Source organism: Cyanistes caeruleus, chromosome 2 (assembly GCF_971803275.1).
Source record: "Cyanistes caeruleus chromosome 2, bCyaCae1.hap1.1, whole genome shotgun sequence".
Taxonomy (NCBI): domain Eukaryota; kingdom Metazoa; phylum Chordata; class Aves; order Passeriformes; family Paridae; genus Cyanistes; species Cyanistes caeruleus.
In genome coordinates, this window is record NC_141702.1 from 104,457,575 (window position 1) to 104,472,739 (window position 15,165).

General features: G+C 42.9%; 1 long non-coding RNA gene across 1 annotated transcript; it reads left to right on the forward strand.

Moving 5' to 3' along the window:
- Position 1: 1 nt before the first annotated feature.
- Positions 2 to 14,302, forward strand: LOC111926299 (uncharacterized). The gene is made up of 4 exons (XR_015281386.1): positions 2 to 2,729; positions 4,673 to 4,825; positions 12,729 to 12,857; positions 13,001 to 14,302. It is a non-coding gene; the product is annotated as an uncharacterized LOC111926299 (long non-coding RNA).
- The last annotated feature ends 863 nt before the right edge of the window (positions 14,303 to 15,165 follow it).

Genomic DNA, 15,165 nt, shown 5'->3' on the forward strand with positions numbered 1-15,165 from the left:
TAAAGGGGCCGCGCGGGAGAGGGCTCGGAGCGGGCGGGCCTGTGGCGGCCCGGCCCGCCGGGGCTGCAAAGCAGCGCCTGAATTCGGGCATTAGCCCGAGAGGGACGGTGATTCATCCGCCCCACAGCGCTGCACGAAGGGGAAAAAACCGTACTACTGTTTGGCTGCGGAATTTGTCATAAAATAGCCTGTGGGGTGGGAGAGTAGTGGAAAACGACCGTGACATGATTTCCATTGCTGTGGAGAGATGGGTTCTCTTAACTTTCCCCGAAACGGGCTGTGTTTTCAGTTTTTATTGCAGCTTTGCCTCCGCTCACTGTTGATGGAGTTAACCTCTTTATACTCTTTCCACATGTATGTTTTTACAAGGTAAACAAACCTGGTGAAACCCCCAGTCCAAGACGGGAAACTCCAGGAGGTTTTAAATAAAGTTTTACGTTTGTGTGAAACCAAAGCGAGCCCATGCCCGGCTGACAAGAGCTGCTGGATGAGGACCAAAGCAACCTGGTCTCTCTTTGTGATTCCACATCAATTCCATGTGCATAGATCAGCATGTTCCTCCTCAAAACTCCGGCAAAGAGCAAATGAAGGGCAAAACCTGATCCCAGACCCACTTAGGGATATATCCCCCCATAGCCACTCCCCCTCTGGAATCCTTCTTTCCCACTGCAACTAGTTTTGAGGACAAAAAAAAAATTGTTGTCTCTTCTGATACACCTACAATGATCCAGTGAGAACTTATTGCCTTAGAGAGTACCTTTGTGGACTTGTGACTTGAGAATCAGTCATCAATTTGGTCTATGTTTGAAATAAAAAATGAATAAACCAATAGGGAATGAGCCTTTGGGGAATTTCATCCTAAAAGTCATAAAAACGTTGGCAATTCCACTGTCACGGTTTTTTGTGGGCTCTTATTTGTTCATTCAGCCTGGAGAAGTAGGAGCTAAGGGGGGACTCAGCTGTTGTCTACAATTGGTGGAAGGTAACTGAGAAAGTGGAGCCAGACTCTTCTCTGAGATGTACAGCAAGCAGATGAGAGGCATTGGTCCCATGTTGCAACAGGAGAAATTCCAATTAGTTAATAAGAAGGAATTCTTCAAAATTAGAATGATCAAGCACTGGAATGGGCTTCCCAATGACCTTGTGCAATCTCAAACCCAGAATGGATCGGGTCTTATGTAAAAGTATCCATAGTATCCCAAATCCTTCAAAATACCTTAGCTGAAGAGACAAAAGCAACTCGGTGTTGGAGCGCTTTGCCTCTTGTGTCAGGAGGCTCTTTGCTGTGTGATTCACTCCAGCTGACTTGTGCTAACCAGGAAACAGGCATTCAGTCAGACTTAGTCATCAAGATTCCTTCCTCTAGGCAGCTCCAAAAAGTGACCCATTCCATCCCCAACTGGATGTCTAAAACCAGCCAGTATACGGGGAGCTGAAATGGTTCTCCTTGAGATCACTCTGGCTGGTGACATGGTTAAAGCCAGGTGAAATGAATCCTCACTGATGCCTCCTGAAAATAAGTGCAAGAGCAAGGCAAACTGCTGAATTTTAAATAGCAGTAACTTAGCATGAAAGACATAGCATCAGCAGAATGTCCTCAAGGGTAACATGTGCCACAGACTTGTGGCCAGGCTCCTGGGCAGCCTCAGAACTTCAAATAGAAGCAGGGCAGTGATGCCATCTCCATTATCTGCAAAATTCCTGGTGCAACCCTGTAATTCTAAATGGCAAGCTGTCCCCAAATTATTAAATTGCTGTTGTCTAGGAAGGCGAGTCATGTTTATGTGTGGCTTTTGGTATTTGTACCGTAGGGCAGCCATGGCTCTTTGATTAGTTTGATAAACTGGGAAAAAATGCATATGGTTAATTGCCTCTGCGGCTGAAGCTCTCTGCGTGGAAGAAATACATGCTAAAATGAGTTAAAATACTAAAAAAGATTTTGTAAGTTTCTAAGTAAGGAGCATTGGCACTTTGAGCACCAAAACGTGGGCCAGAATCTTACTGCAGCCCACTGTCTGCCACTTTCAGGGTGACCCTGGCTAAATCATCTCACTTTCCCATCAGCATAGTAAAAATAATGACATTTTCTTCTTGCTGAGAATGGTGCCAGGAGATGATAATCAAAGTTTGTAATTTGATTAGAAAATATAAAACATTATACAGCACTCCTTAATATGCCAACACCTTGTTATATAAACTTTCAGTTAAGGCATTTTACTTAAAACTGTGGAGAAAACAAATTGGTAAGTCAAACAATAAAGAGTAATTGTGTTCCTATTTTCCTTAAAAACCCCAGAGCAATTCTGAACCGTTTGGAGATAAATCTCTTTGTCTATCACATTGACATGCAGGCAGCTGAAGAAGGATATGACATCTTTTCAAGCATTCACCATAGCACTCGAGTAGAAAATACAAAGGCAAATTTAATTTTCAGTTGCAATACACAGACAAAGATAAGCACCTTGTGCTTTGCACACATACACTGAAAGCCGAACTTGTGTGAAGTGACTTAGTGTAGGCATTTTGTTAGAAAGCAAAAAGTCTGCTCAAGAAAAATACAGGCATTCATAATGCCCCTACAGTTTTTGTGAAAGTGGAAAGTACAATTTCTACAGCCAAAGACAACAGTGAGGGGAAGAAAAGAATGTTCAGTATTCAGCAAAAAGGAAGAATCCGGCTGACTGGAAATGTATGTGCATTTCAGAAGGCTTTGTTAAAATAATATTAAGGTACTGGCTTTACAGTCCACAAAAAATAATGCCATTTGATGCTGAAGTCAAGCTTTCCACGTGTTTGAAATAAAACAATATAGATTTAATTTAGCCACAAAACAATTCCTGTGGGGAGAGCTGGGAGCAGCAAGGCCTGATTCCTAACAGACTTGCTCCCTGTGCCCCTCAGCCAATCTCCATCCCCACTGCATTAATTCTGTCTCCTTCCCACTCCATGGATAGCATCCCTGCAAAGTAAGAAGCAGTAGGTGCAGGTGGGCCAGTGAGTACCAGCTGCCAAGAGAAACAATAATGTTTGCTCAGTCAGGGCATGAATTTAGTTCTCATTCCTCTATCATAATGTCTGTATTAACAGATCTTCTAAGAGCATGACTGTTTCTGAGAATTCTGCTGTTCTGCCCTTCCATCAAATCTGAGCAAAATTCATCAAGGTTCAAAAGCTCTTGAAGAGGGACTTGCAGCCAGACTGAAAAGCAGCATGGCCACATAAGCAAAGTTCATGTGAAAAAACAGACTGAAAAACTAAAAAGTTGCCCACAGTGGGAGGAAAAAAACTCACAACAATTAAAATCTTTTTGCAAGGGGGTGAAATTGAAAATTATTGAGTCTTTCAAGTTGTGTTAGCACCTGAGAAATAGAAAGTGAAAACAGAAAATGAAACAAGCTACTATCTATCCACTGACAGGGCCTGGAAACATATGGCATGAAGAATTTAAGAACTTCTTAGGAACACAAGAGAAAGGACTTTTTTTTATTATTATTATATCTGGGGCTAGCTTTACAAAACATTTTTTGGCTATATGATTTGTAGTGGGAACCCTCCATTCATCTTGTGATGGCATAGCTCAGCTGGATGACAAGTGGCATCATGGAGCTCAGAACAAGTCTCCAAGAGGGGACACAGAGAGGAGGGAAATAATTTGAAACCAGTGTTATTAACAACAGCAGTATGCCTAAAACATTTTGGGTTTTAATCACTATTGCTTAGCTCTGTGTTTTATTTGTAGACTAAGTCCCCTTGGGGCCTATATCTGAGCTGAGGGAATGATAGACCATGTGGCACTCAAAGGGAAGAAAAGATAAACAATATGGAAAATATCATTAGGCAGCCAGTCACGCCTCTCTATAACTGCCAAAGAACAGCAGAAAGATAACTCATGTTCTCCTGTTCCTTGGAAAAGCCTCAGTCACTTGAATAAAGAGACTTTCTAGGAGCTCTTGTTGAGAAATGGCCTCGGCTACGCTTGTATCAAATGGTTTTCAAATTGAGACTCACAAGCTACTTAGGGATCTGCTGTTTACATGGCTTTTTCCACTTCCTAAATCTCATCAGAATGTGTTAATTGCTTTCCTAATGGTCCTATGCCATGTAAACAATTGCAAAATTAGCCCCAGAGTTGGTATTGGTAAATTCAAGGAGTGGAAGAAGAGGAATTGGAAAGGATGGCATGAAAGAAAGGGAAAGATGGGGTCATTAAATGCCTGAGGTGGGAGGTCATGAGGTGCATTCCCGAAAGCCCTCTGCCCCAGAGAGCAGTGCAGATGTGATCCTCAGGGCCCCTGCTGCCTTCACTCCATGAACATTTTGGGATGGCTCTGCCCTCACACCCATGCTCTCCCCAAACAGCCCTCATTTGCTGAAACTTCCATACTCCACATCCATCTCCGTTTTTCCTCTCCCCTGGGTTTTCTAAGCAAATTTCACTGTCTTTGAGAAGAGCTAAGTTACTTGATGTCTGGATAATTCACTGTCTCACCTCCATTTGCCTACTTTTCTGGAGGGTTTGAGATAAGACTATGACAAGCCTGCATAAGGATTTTCACCTCTCCATCTGCTTGCAAAGAAAATCAGTTATCTGAGCCGACATACCCCCCTAGGTGTGGAAATTTGCTAACTGTTCATAACATGCCTAAGCTGCACTTGTTAATTTTTCTTCCAGATACAGCAGAAGTAGAGAAGGGGCCTTGACTCCAAGAGTATCAGCACAGCAGTGAATAGAGATTACCGTCACCAAATCAAAACAGGGGAGGCAGTGACAGCATGGAAAGCTTGCACTAATTTAAGCTGGTATAATATTTCTGGTGCCTGCAAGGTAGGTGTATATCTCTGGAGACAGACTAAGCTTGCTCTTATGCACAGCCCCATGAACAGCAAACAATAAAGGCCACTGTTTACTGCCCTACAAATATAGTAACTGGCACAGGTGATATAATGGATTTAGCCGATTTGGGAAACGTTATGAGTTTAAATGTTTTTACTATCAAATTCAAAAGACATCTGTAGGTACAGCCATAAAAGGTGATTCAATAAATTACAGGGTTTTTAAACTCCCCAAAGCTGAAGAGAAGATGGAGTTGATTCAAAAATGTTTATTTGATTTAGTTGCTGTTTGGTTCACAGGAGACTCCCCACAGGGGCAATAAAAAACAAGGCTGCCTTTTTTATAGTGCAAAGATTTTACACTGCAGTCCTCTCCAGTCTGTTTAAACATGCTCCTCTCTTGCTTCAAATACTAAGAAATTCCATTCATCACAACTCAGAAATTTCAGAGATGGAAATGATCTATTAAGCCCTATGATCCATCTCCTGAAAAATGCAGGATTTCTCTCTATAGTGCATTTGTATTTTTAATGTTTTGTCCATCAAGTTTATAAGGTCACATCAGTGAAGTGAACATTTCATTACATTTCATGTTTACGTCAACAAATAATATGTGGCTGCTTAATTTCAATGTAATTGGTCTTATGGATGTACCAGGGAAAGGAAGCTAGCAGTAGCCAGCATAAATGGCAGATGCCAGAATCAGGAGGGGTTGTTTTGTTGCTAAATGTGATCAGTGCTGTGCACAGTGGGCTTTCAACTATTCCTCTTTGGAGAATGGTCATTGTAATGTCAGTCATTAGCAATTTGCTGCTGGTCACTTTGGAACAGCATGTTTTCTACAAATTGCTTCTATTAGTCACCAGTTCTTGTCCAAATAATTGACTATGAGGGAGAGACAGCCTGAGATGGGCATTAGCAGGGTGGCAGAGTGTATGGACACATAGTTATAGGACACACACTTTATGTTTTCTGAATGCCAAAATTAGTGGAATGGGCTCAGATCTCTTTGATGCTTGGGTTGGGCTGGAGCTGCACCACTGAAGTCCGATTGAGCCCTTTGAAAAGCCAAGGCTAACACACATGAGGTCAGTATCTGGCAGTAATACAGCAGCACATTTGCTTGTCTCTGAAATGCAGTCACCTCTGGCATGAAACTTGGCAGCTGTTTCACATAAAATGATCAGGATGTGGACCAATATTCTTCAGGAAAGGTGGAAGAGAAAGAGGAGGAAGAGCATTGAGGAGTCTCACTAGTTTTCACCTTTCATATGCCTGTCATCTGCCCCTTTAGTGAAAGCTCTTCTACACAGTGTTGTTAATTCAAGTACCTGCTCTTTTGACAGCCTTTTATCTCACTGAAAACAGGTGTTTTGGCATGACAGAAAATACAAGGAACGAAAACAATTAACTTACCTACTAAAAAGAAAAATGTTGTGAAAAAAAAAGCAGGTCACAGTAGCACATCAAGAGTCAGACATGTCATTCTCATCATTCCTCTCACCACACCTCTCACCACACCATCTGCTTTAGGTTATTACTGGACTGCTCCTCTGGTCCTGCCATCTTGGCTTGTGAAGGCTGAACCTGAGAGAGTACGGGGCTAAGAGGTTACAAATGCCCTCCCAATAAAACTCATGTCATAGTTATAAGGAAGTATCAAAGATTACTGTTGATAGGATACTTCTGAGATGCCAGAAAAAGGGAATTTGAGTTCATACAAGTAATTCTGGAATCTCTGAAAATATATCTTTTGACCGTAATGCAGGCAATAGAGGTGTGGAGAGAGAGGCAGCAGAACCTTTGAATCCAAAGCTGCTGATCTCTGGGCTGATGTAGAGGGAACTGGATGCTAAGTCCCCAAAGTCTGGGTAGGAACCAAGGAAGGTACTGGGAAACCAGAGCTTAATTATTGCTGTCACGGGAGGAGGCAGCAGCAGCAAGAGCACAATGGATGGGGGTCAGAGAGGGGATAGAGAAGCCAGCTTTACGTAAGCCATTTCTCAAAGTTACACAACGGAGTAAAGTAATAACAGTAATGCACTTTTATAATGCATTCCTACAGAGATTTAAAATGCTTTGAAAAGATAAGTAAATATTATATTATAAGGTGGCAGATGGAGAAATCAGAGCAATGAGGAAATTAGTGGCTTCCTTGTAACTGTAGGGAGAATCAGACTTGTGGTGGGGAGCAAGAAAAACATCTCTGGAGCCCTCTGAGCACTTGGGCACAGTCCTCCAAATGCCCAGGTGTGCTGGACAGGGGGAAAACTGTCAGGTTAGGAAGAAATTCTCCCTAATCAGGAAACAAATCAGAAACAAGAAATGCATTTTTCAAGCTGGAAAAAGATGTTTGGTGAAAACAACAGAGAAACGTTTTGGGTTCCCAGGATTTTATTACCTTTTTTAGTGTGAGCCAAAGGATTCTATCCAAGTTTCCAGAGATTATTCCTCACAGGAAAAGCAAAGCTATTATAAAGGACATAGCAATGGCACAGTAAAAACAACAACAATAATGAAAAGATGTCTTTTGTTTAATCACCTGGACAGATCCTGCATGATGGAAATAAAATGTGGGATAACAAGCCTGAAGAGACAGATCACAGCTACAGGGGCTTGTCAGGCCAAAGCAGCAGAGTGAGACAGTGAGGTGCAGGTGAAGGGTGAGGAAGGGCAGTGCTCCCAGAAACATGGATATGCCTGGGCTCTTTGTGGTAAAGCTTCTCTTTGTCATCAGTGCCAGTGACCCTTAGGAACTGTCTGCTCTCCCAAAAAACTTACTCAAATCACTTACTGATTTCCCACTGACAACAGACTCTCCACCCCTCCTTACTACCTCCCTGGGCTGGACTAGTCCCTTTGGGCTTACTGTTGGTGAAGTATCTTGGGAGCAATCACTGGATGCAGAGGGATCTCCATCCTGCAGAGAATGTGTTCTGTGCCTTTGAGCATGTCTGTTCCATGCAATAAGGAGTGCTGAGGTCAGTCTGCTTGTCCCTGGCCATTAATTGCTGTGTGCTGAGGACATCCCCTGACTGCTGCTTTGCTGGTCTTACAGCTCTCTGTCCATTCCTGCTGCTCTGCCTCCACTCATGGGTGCAGCCACACTCTTTCTCCGGGGACAGGCAGCTCCTGTGCCATGTGTCCCATCTCCTGCCTATGGTACTGCTGTGGGCAGAACAGATCTTCCAGGAGACATTTTAGCTGGGGGGATCAGATTATGTGGCTCAGGACTTTTCCTGCAAGACAGAAATTAAGCCTTCACTGAAATACTCAGCTCTTATTCCTCCTGGACTGAGAGGAGGGCTCAGCCATGCAGCCAGGGTAATGCTGTACAGATCCATAGGATCAGTCTGTGTTTTCTGTGTTAGTTCAGCTTTCAGGGACTTATGGAAAAATATATATCCTGTCATATGAAATGCAGTAACTAAGAAATAATGATCTGCATTTCTGCACCATTTAGCAACTGCTCATGACTGCACTGTTGTAACAGGTCAGTGAGCAGCCAGGTGTTGCCCCCATTTCTTGCTGGGGAGACCTGGAGCACAGGACCATGGCTGAAGATTGTTTTCTTTTCCAGAAGGGGTGGTACATGGCCTCCTTCCCTGTTATAATCCCTCCATGGGAAATTCTGCTGCCAGGAAGAGCTGTAATCTCCCCTGGGTTGGGAAATGGCACAACAGGCACATGTCCAGGTCACACTCACTGGCTCACTCATCCAGCAGGTTTATCTGTGGGTCCAAAGGGGAGCAAGATAGTAAAGTGCCAGCCCTCTCTGCTGGAAAGTCTGTACCTGTGGCTGCCAGGAAGATATTGGCCATGGTTACATGAAATTCAGTGCTGTTTGGTCAGTCTGAAGCTGACTCTCTCCTACTCTGGCTCGTCTGGGCAGTATTCGACATTCTGGGCAAAAGCGAACGCAGCAGTTGAAGCTAGCACAGAGGGGACTGAGCTGGCCTCAGAAAAAGCATGTGGCTTTCCAAACATCTTGCAGTCCAAAGCAAAACCAGCAGTTCTGACATGCTGCGAGCAATAAACAATGAGCTTTGTCAGCATGTCTAGAGGAAATGATAATTCCTGGAGTGTGAATGATGAAATGTTAACCAAGATGGAGGCTTTGGATAGCATTGTGGTCAGGAAAGCATATGTGCATCAGCGTGGAAGAGCTGACACTAACGCAAAGAGCCCTAACTAAGACATAAAGATCTTCCAAGTCTCTCAACTTACTGCCCACTGGTATTTTCTCCTGTTCCCTGTGCAAAGTGTAAAGCATTGCTTGTGCTCCAAAGGGAGATTTGCAGTGCTGTAACCAGCACCTGAGTCTGCCCCTGTGGCTGCACGGCCCTGGTTGTTCATCACCCGCAGCTCAGCCGTCAGCCCTCTGAGACACACAGCGCTTGGTGCAGGGTAATTTACTGTTGTACCTGCATTACGAGATTGGCTGTCCCTCTTTTCTCTTCTTTGAATTAAGAGGCAGCTCTGGCCACTTCAGTGTAATCGAAAACCTAATGAATCAGGGGGAGTGTTTTTAAGGTTACGGTGACCTTGACAGAGACCTGCTAGCCCGTGCTTAAATATTTTGCAAACCTGTTGCAGTTTTGAGGCCAAAAAGAGTCAAAGTGCTTTTTTCCCCTTTGCTTGGAAAATGTTAAATCTGTTCTCTGCAAACCATGTGAAATGTTTCCAGTCACTCCAGCAGTGAACAGCATTGACATGCATGTATTAGCAGAAAACAAGAATAACTAGAGTCAGAGAAAATTATGCAATTATTCATAGTAATAATATTAATGTCATCGCTTTAGGGGCCTGTTGCAATAAATAACCTTGAGATTTATCTTAGTGTGTGTGACAGAGGACGTATGTGTAGTTGACATCAGATTGCACAATAACTTTTTCCCAATATGCCCTATGAAACATGGAACCTTGATCTCACTCACCAGTCACCCATGCTGGGGTTATTTTAAGAAAAATGACATTCAGGACCATTATTCAATGCTTGAAGAAAAAAAAAAAAAAAAAGACTCAGCGTTCTGCTATGGCTAGTGTTACCCTCAGGCATTTCTGGCATGTTTCCGTTGTAAATTCATTTTATATGTGGCCAGGAAGTACAACATCTTGTTGCATCTTGGAAAAAAACCTACCATATTTCTTCCCTGTTGCTCATTTCCAATCTACAGAAGCATCTGGTGGGAGCATGTCAGAAGATCTGTCACTAAATGTAAGAAGTTCAGTCCCCAGTGCACTTTAATGCCTGAGTCTCATTTAAAAGAACAAGGTCAGATCACATTTTACTCCTCTACTTTTTTAACTGTGACTTTTTTCTTTTTTTTTTTCTTTTTTTTTGCTCTGTCTTTTGAGTAGGACAATATTTTTCTACTAAAAAATTAGTTACTACTTCACCATTGTCACTTCTGAGCAATTTGGTTTTGGATGGAGATAAAAATTAACACTGTTGCTTTCCAGGAAAATCCTAGAACCATAAGTTTCCACCAAAGCCTGGCCCACATATGCAAGTTTTGTAACACACTTAGCAAAAATTCTACACAGGAAAAAGGGATAAAAGGCCAAAAATTCCAGTTTGAGTGAGTGGTACTGCAGGGCTTGAGGTGATGGCTGGCCACACTGTGGAATTTGCCAGAGGGGCAGATTTGTTGGAGAGTATGAAGGCTCACCTTTAGTGTTATAAACATGGCCTCTCTCCCACCTCTTGTTCCTTTCTATTCCTCCTTCTCTAGACCAAGCCAACATCTGCATTGCCATTCCCAGCATTCTTACAGTGGCAACCCCCAAAAATGTCTGTTGATTGTTAGGAGGAGGGTAAAGAGCCATTTGCACAGCGTAGAAATTGCTTTCACTGCTCCAAGTTCCAAGCACCATAGTCTTGTGCACTTTCTACTGGCACAGCGCCTGTCCACTCCCTGCCCTTGAGCATGGACATGGAGCCCATGCTCTTCTTCCATGACCTGCCTGTTTCTGTCCCTGTGCCTTACCTCTTATGAGGGTCACTGTCTCCTGGTTAATCTGGGAGCTGAGTTGTGAATAAGACAGGTTGCATTTCCCAATGGTCAAACTGGTTCCCCTGTCATAAGCCTCACGCTTATAATAGAAGCAGGAAAATTTGAGAAAACACATCTGATGTAATTAGTGTAACCTTTCTGCCAGGTGGTTAACAGCAGAGAAAAATGTTTGGATTTAATATACCCATGGCCCCTCTTGATAAAGGACTAAATTCCAATCTCCACTTAGAAACCTGAGAAAACTAAACATACCCTCCCCGGGAGCTCTTAAAGAGATGGATTTCCACCACTCACTTGCATTCCCAGATCTTTATTAGGCAAGAGGGAGCACAGTCATAAAGCCAGGCAAAGCCAGCAATGGCAATATATATCCAGATAATGAGCAAAAGAACCCACTTTTTCAAATCTGTTGGCAGAGATCCACCTCCCTTCCCCCTGTCTAGTGAAAAGGTGCCCCAAAGAGAGCTCCATGGCTCCGGCACTTCAGCCAGGGTCAGGAGCAGGGAGCAGACCTATCCAAGGAGCAATAGAGGACCCCAGCTGCCCGTGCTGTGGACAGAAGATCTCTCAGTTGCCTGCACAGCCACCCAAGGACCTGTGAGAACAGACACTGATATAACTCAGGGTGGATCAGGCCACAGAGTGGCACAGGTTTGCAAGGCAGGAGTTCAGGCAGCAGAGTGTCATCAACTCACGTCCTCCAGTTATCAACAAACTGGTGATGGAGTGTGGTGTACCCACACTTCTACCTTCATCAGGAGCCTACAGGCAGAGGTGGAGGGTGAAACAGCACTTTTTATGGCATGTCATGAAAGCAATCCATGTGTGCAAGGGACAGACCACTTTTCCATGCAACTCTGATACTGTTTCCTCCAAGGCACTATCATAAAAGTTGGGTTTTCATTTCAGCCTGTCCTAAGCACAAGGGTCCTTAAGGCTTCTGGGGCTCAGACGGCTGGAAAGGAAACACTGTGGTCTCCAGAACTGTTTTATCTTCTCAGTTGTGCTTTACTGGGAGATTGCATCATGCCAGCTTGGAGGTGGGAACCTCACCTCTCTCATCTGTTGGGTTGCAGTAACCTGCTCTGCCCAGAATTTACCATTTCAAACTGCTTAGAAGCTGCTGCTTCATGCTAACAATGTCATGCCCAGGGCAGACATCCCAGCAGAGGGATTTCTGTATGGGTGCCATCATTTACAACTGCTTATGAATGGTTTGGAGCTGAAGTTATAAATGCTGATCTTCGGTCTGAAAGTCCTAGAGGATTTAACGTGTTTAGTCTGCTTTATGGGACTGACAGCTTTCTAATTACAGAGTCTATTACTCTCCCCTTCCACTCTGTTTTACTGGGTGCTTTTGGAATTTACTGAAATACCCATGGGCTGGCTACCAATTCAGTGAGGTCTAGGATGGATTCTTCACCATGTTTAGCTAAAGCTAAGTTCAAAACTAAGCATTACTCTCAGAGCTGGAGCTGTGGAGTTAGAAATTATTGGGAAGATGTATGTGGAAAGTCCTAAGTGTGGAGGATTTGGACCTTTTCCAGGTTTTGCGTATTTCAACCTTTTGTCTGATTAATTTATACATTACATCCATTCTAAACCTAGAAACATAATCAGAAGACATAAAATAATCCCTCTAAGACCCTTTAAACATACCTTTCCTGGAAGAAAAGGAAGGTGCTTTCTCCTTTCATGAAATCCCTCACTGCAAAAATATAGAGCAGTGAATGCAGAGCAAGAAACAGCAGGAGTCTGGAGTAAAGGAGGAGACTTACATGGAAAAGATAGAGATAGTCCAAGCAGAAGCGAAGAGGCAACATGAATTGTCCATGGGCATTTATCCAAGGCTTGTTCATCTCTGCCTCTATCAAACAGGGATGATGCCCAGGGGAAGCCTTGTTGACTGGTCAGTGTCCCAGTGGAGAAGTGAAGAGCATTATTTGGTGTTTGGATAACATATCTATTCTCTCTGCTAGCCAAACACATTGTGTGACATGGACACAGGTAAGAGAATCTGCCTGGGTAGTTTCAGTGGGGAACACAACTCATTTTCTCACCCATGTTCATGCATTTCATTTTAGTTCTTTTCCTCTCTTTTTTTCCATTCCTTTCCCTCCCCTCCCCTCCCCTCCTCTTTTTTGTTCCAGAAGGCACCCATCCAAGTGGCCCCACGAGCTGCCTGTGTTGTAAAGCTGTTTTCCTGCAGAGCAGCCATCAGCTGGCAGCAGCTGGTGGGGGAGCTTGGCAGCAGGAGCTGTGGTGACCTCTCTGCTGTGGGGCTTGCACAATGCCATGGGAGCTCCTGGAACGGATGGGAATGATGTACACAGGAGATATTCCTGGGGCCATTACACAGTGCTGGAAGAGGCTGGATTGCAGCGGTCCTATTAATGTCTTTCATTCATCTCCAGTGAAGTCAACAGTTGAAAGCAATTTTAAGCACTTGGATCATACAGAATATATAAATACCTGTGTTCTGTCTAGCTGTAACAATTCAATGATAAGTATGACTCCCTGGTGAACGAACAGGATATCACAGGCTTATTATGTCTTCCAAATGGGTCAGAGGTGAATCTTTTACTGGATTTCCACATTAGTTTTCTCTTAACAGGTTAGATTTTTCACTCGGAGAAGGTTATTGTTGTAATTCTCAGGGTCATTATCACAACAAAAACATCACCAGATCTTTTGAAGATAATTAAAACAAATTTTTTATTACCTGCAATTTGGTTCTACATTCTAACGAACACCTTTATTTTTATATATTTCAATATAGTTCAGGTTTATGTATTCTGTATATATAGATCCAGTATCAATTGAATCAATATGTATCCCTTCATGACTACTTTAAGAGGTATTAAATTCATTAACCTTTCTAGGCAATAATGACCTTTCCTGTGGTATCCTTGTTTTGCACCATTATCTGAAATATTGATGTTACACCCATTGCTTCAGATATATGATTTTCAAGAACACTATTGGCTTTATAAGAAATGATAAAAAATGTTTATATTATCTTAAAAGTAATTTAGCATTTCTTTAAAATTATGCAGTTAGAACATTGCTAAAAATTTCAACAGCCATCTACAATTGCTGAAAATTTCACCTGACAGCTGGTTGAAAATTGTGGAAAATACTGAAGCAAGCTCAAGAATCAGATTGTTTTGGCTAGTGTGGGTATTTCTCTAGGCTTTAAAAATAAGGCAGTGGGATAAAACAAATTCTGATCTTAGCATTAAATTTTCAGGCAGACTGTAATAGGTGTGCTGTGCTTTCCAGTGTGTTTTGGCACTTGTGCTCCATGTGCAATTTATATATCTGTAGATACACAGACACTGCCCGGTTTTCTTCGCTTGCATGTTCAGCTGAGCTGTGTTCGAGCTTCAAAGGATATGCAAGCAAATACACATTCATGTGTCTGCACACAGAAATAAACATGCACATGCAATGAATGCATAATTTGTGCTTATATCACACCTGCTGCCTTGCAATCCAAGGTCTCATTTCGGAGTCATTTAAATACCTTGTCCCTTCTTCACACACTTCACTCTGTTCTGTGCTTTTCTCTGTCCACACTAGATAGGTAACAACTAAGCCTCTCATTGCTGTTGCAAAGTGGATATATTTATAACTTTCCTAGTGAAGTAAGCTGATTCCCCCAGGTCCTGTAAGGTTAGCAGTGCTAGGTGCAACACCCACGTTATCACCCTAAACCATCTACTCATCATCAGAGCCGGTGATCTCTCCAACATCTCTTTTCCACCACACACTCCTCTTTTAGATTTTCATATCCTTCTCATCATCCTGAAACAGAAGCAGAGACATCTGAAGCATCCTCAGCTCTAAAAATGGTTTGTTCAGAACCTCACAGGATTTAGCCTGATTTTCTCAGAGGGAACACAAGTGTGGTGTTGTCACCTGTGTGAATCCCAAGGGATGACCACAGGATTCCTGTTAGACACTTGATGAGCCAGGCACAAAGCTATCAGCATCCCAGGTCTGCTCTCTGAATATCACAGAAAGACTAATAAAGTTTTAAATTAAAAAAAAAAATTCCATCAATGTTAATCTTTCAAGAGCCACAGTCCATCTGGGTGCCTTCTTCCTTGGTATTAATTATGAAGACTGTAACCCATAAGCAAAATATGAGCGGGATGTAAGCTCGCTGTCGTTGTCTTTAATATTTCGCTTGCTCACAGGGCATCTATTCCACCATGAGCAGGAATTCAACAAACCTCAGGGGCTACCTAAAGCACACAGTCCCTCTAAATGAGCAGCAATCTCCTCCACGGAATCTTCCATCTCATGGACT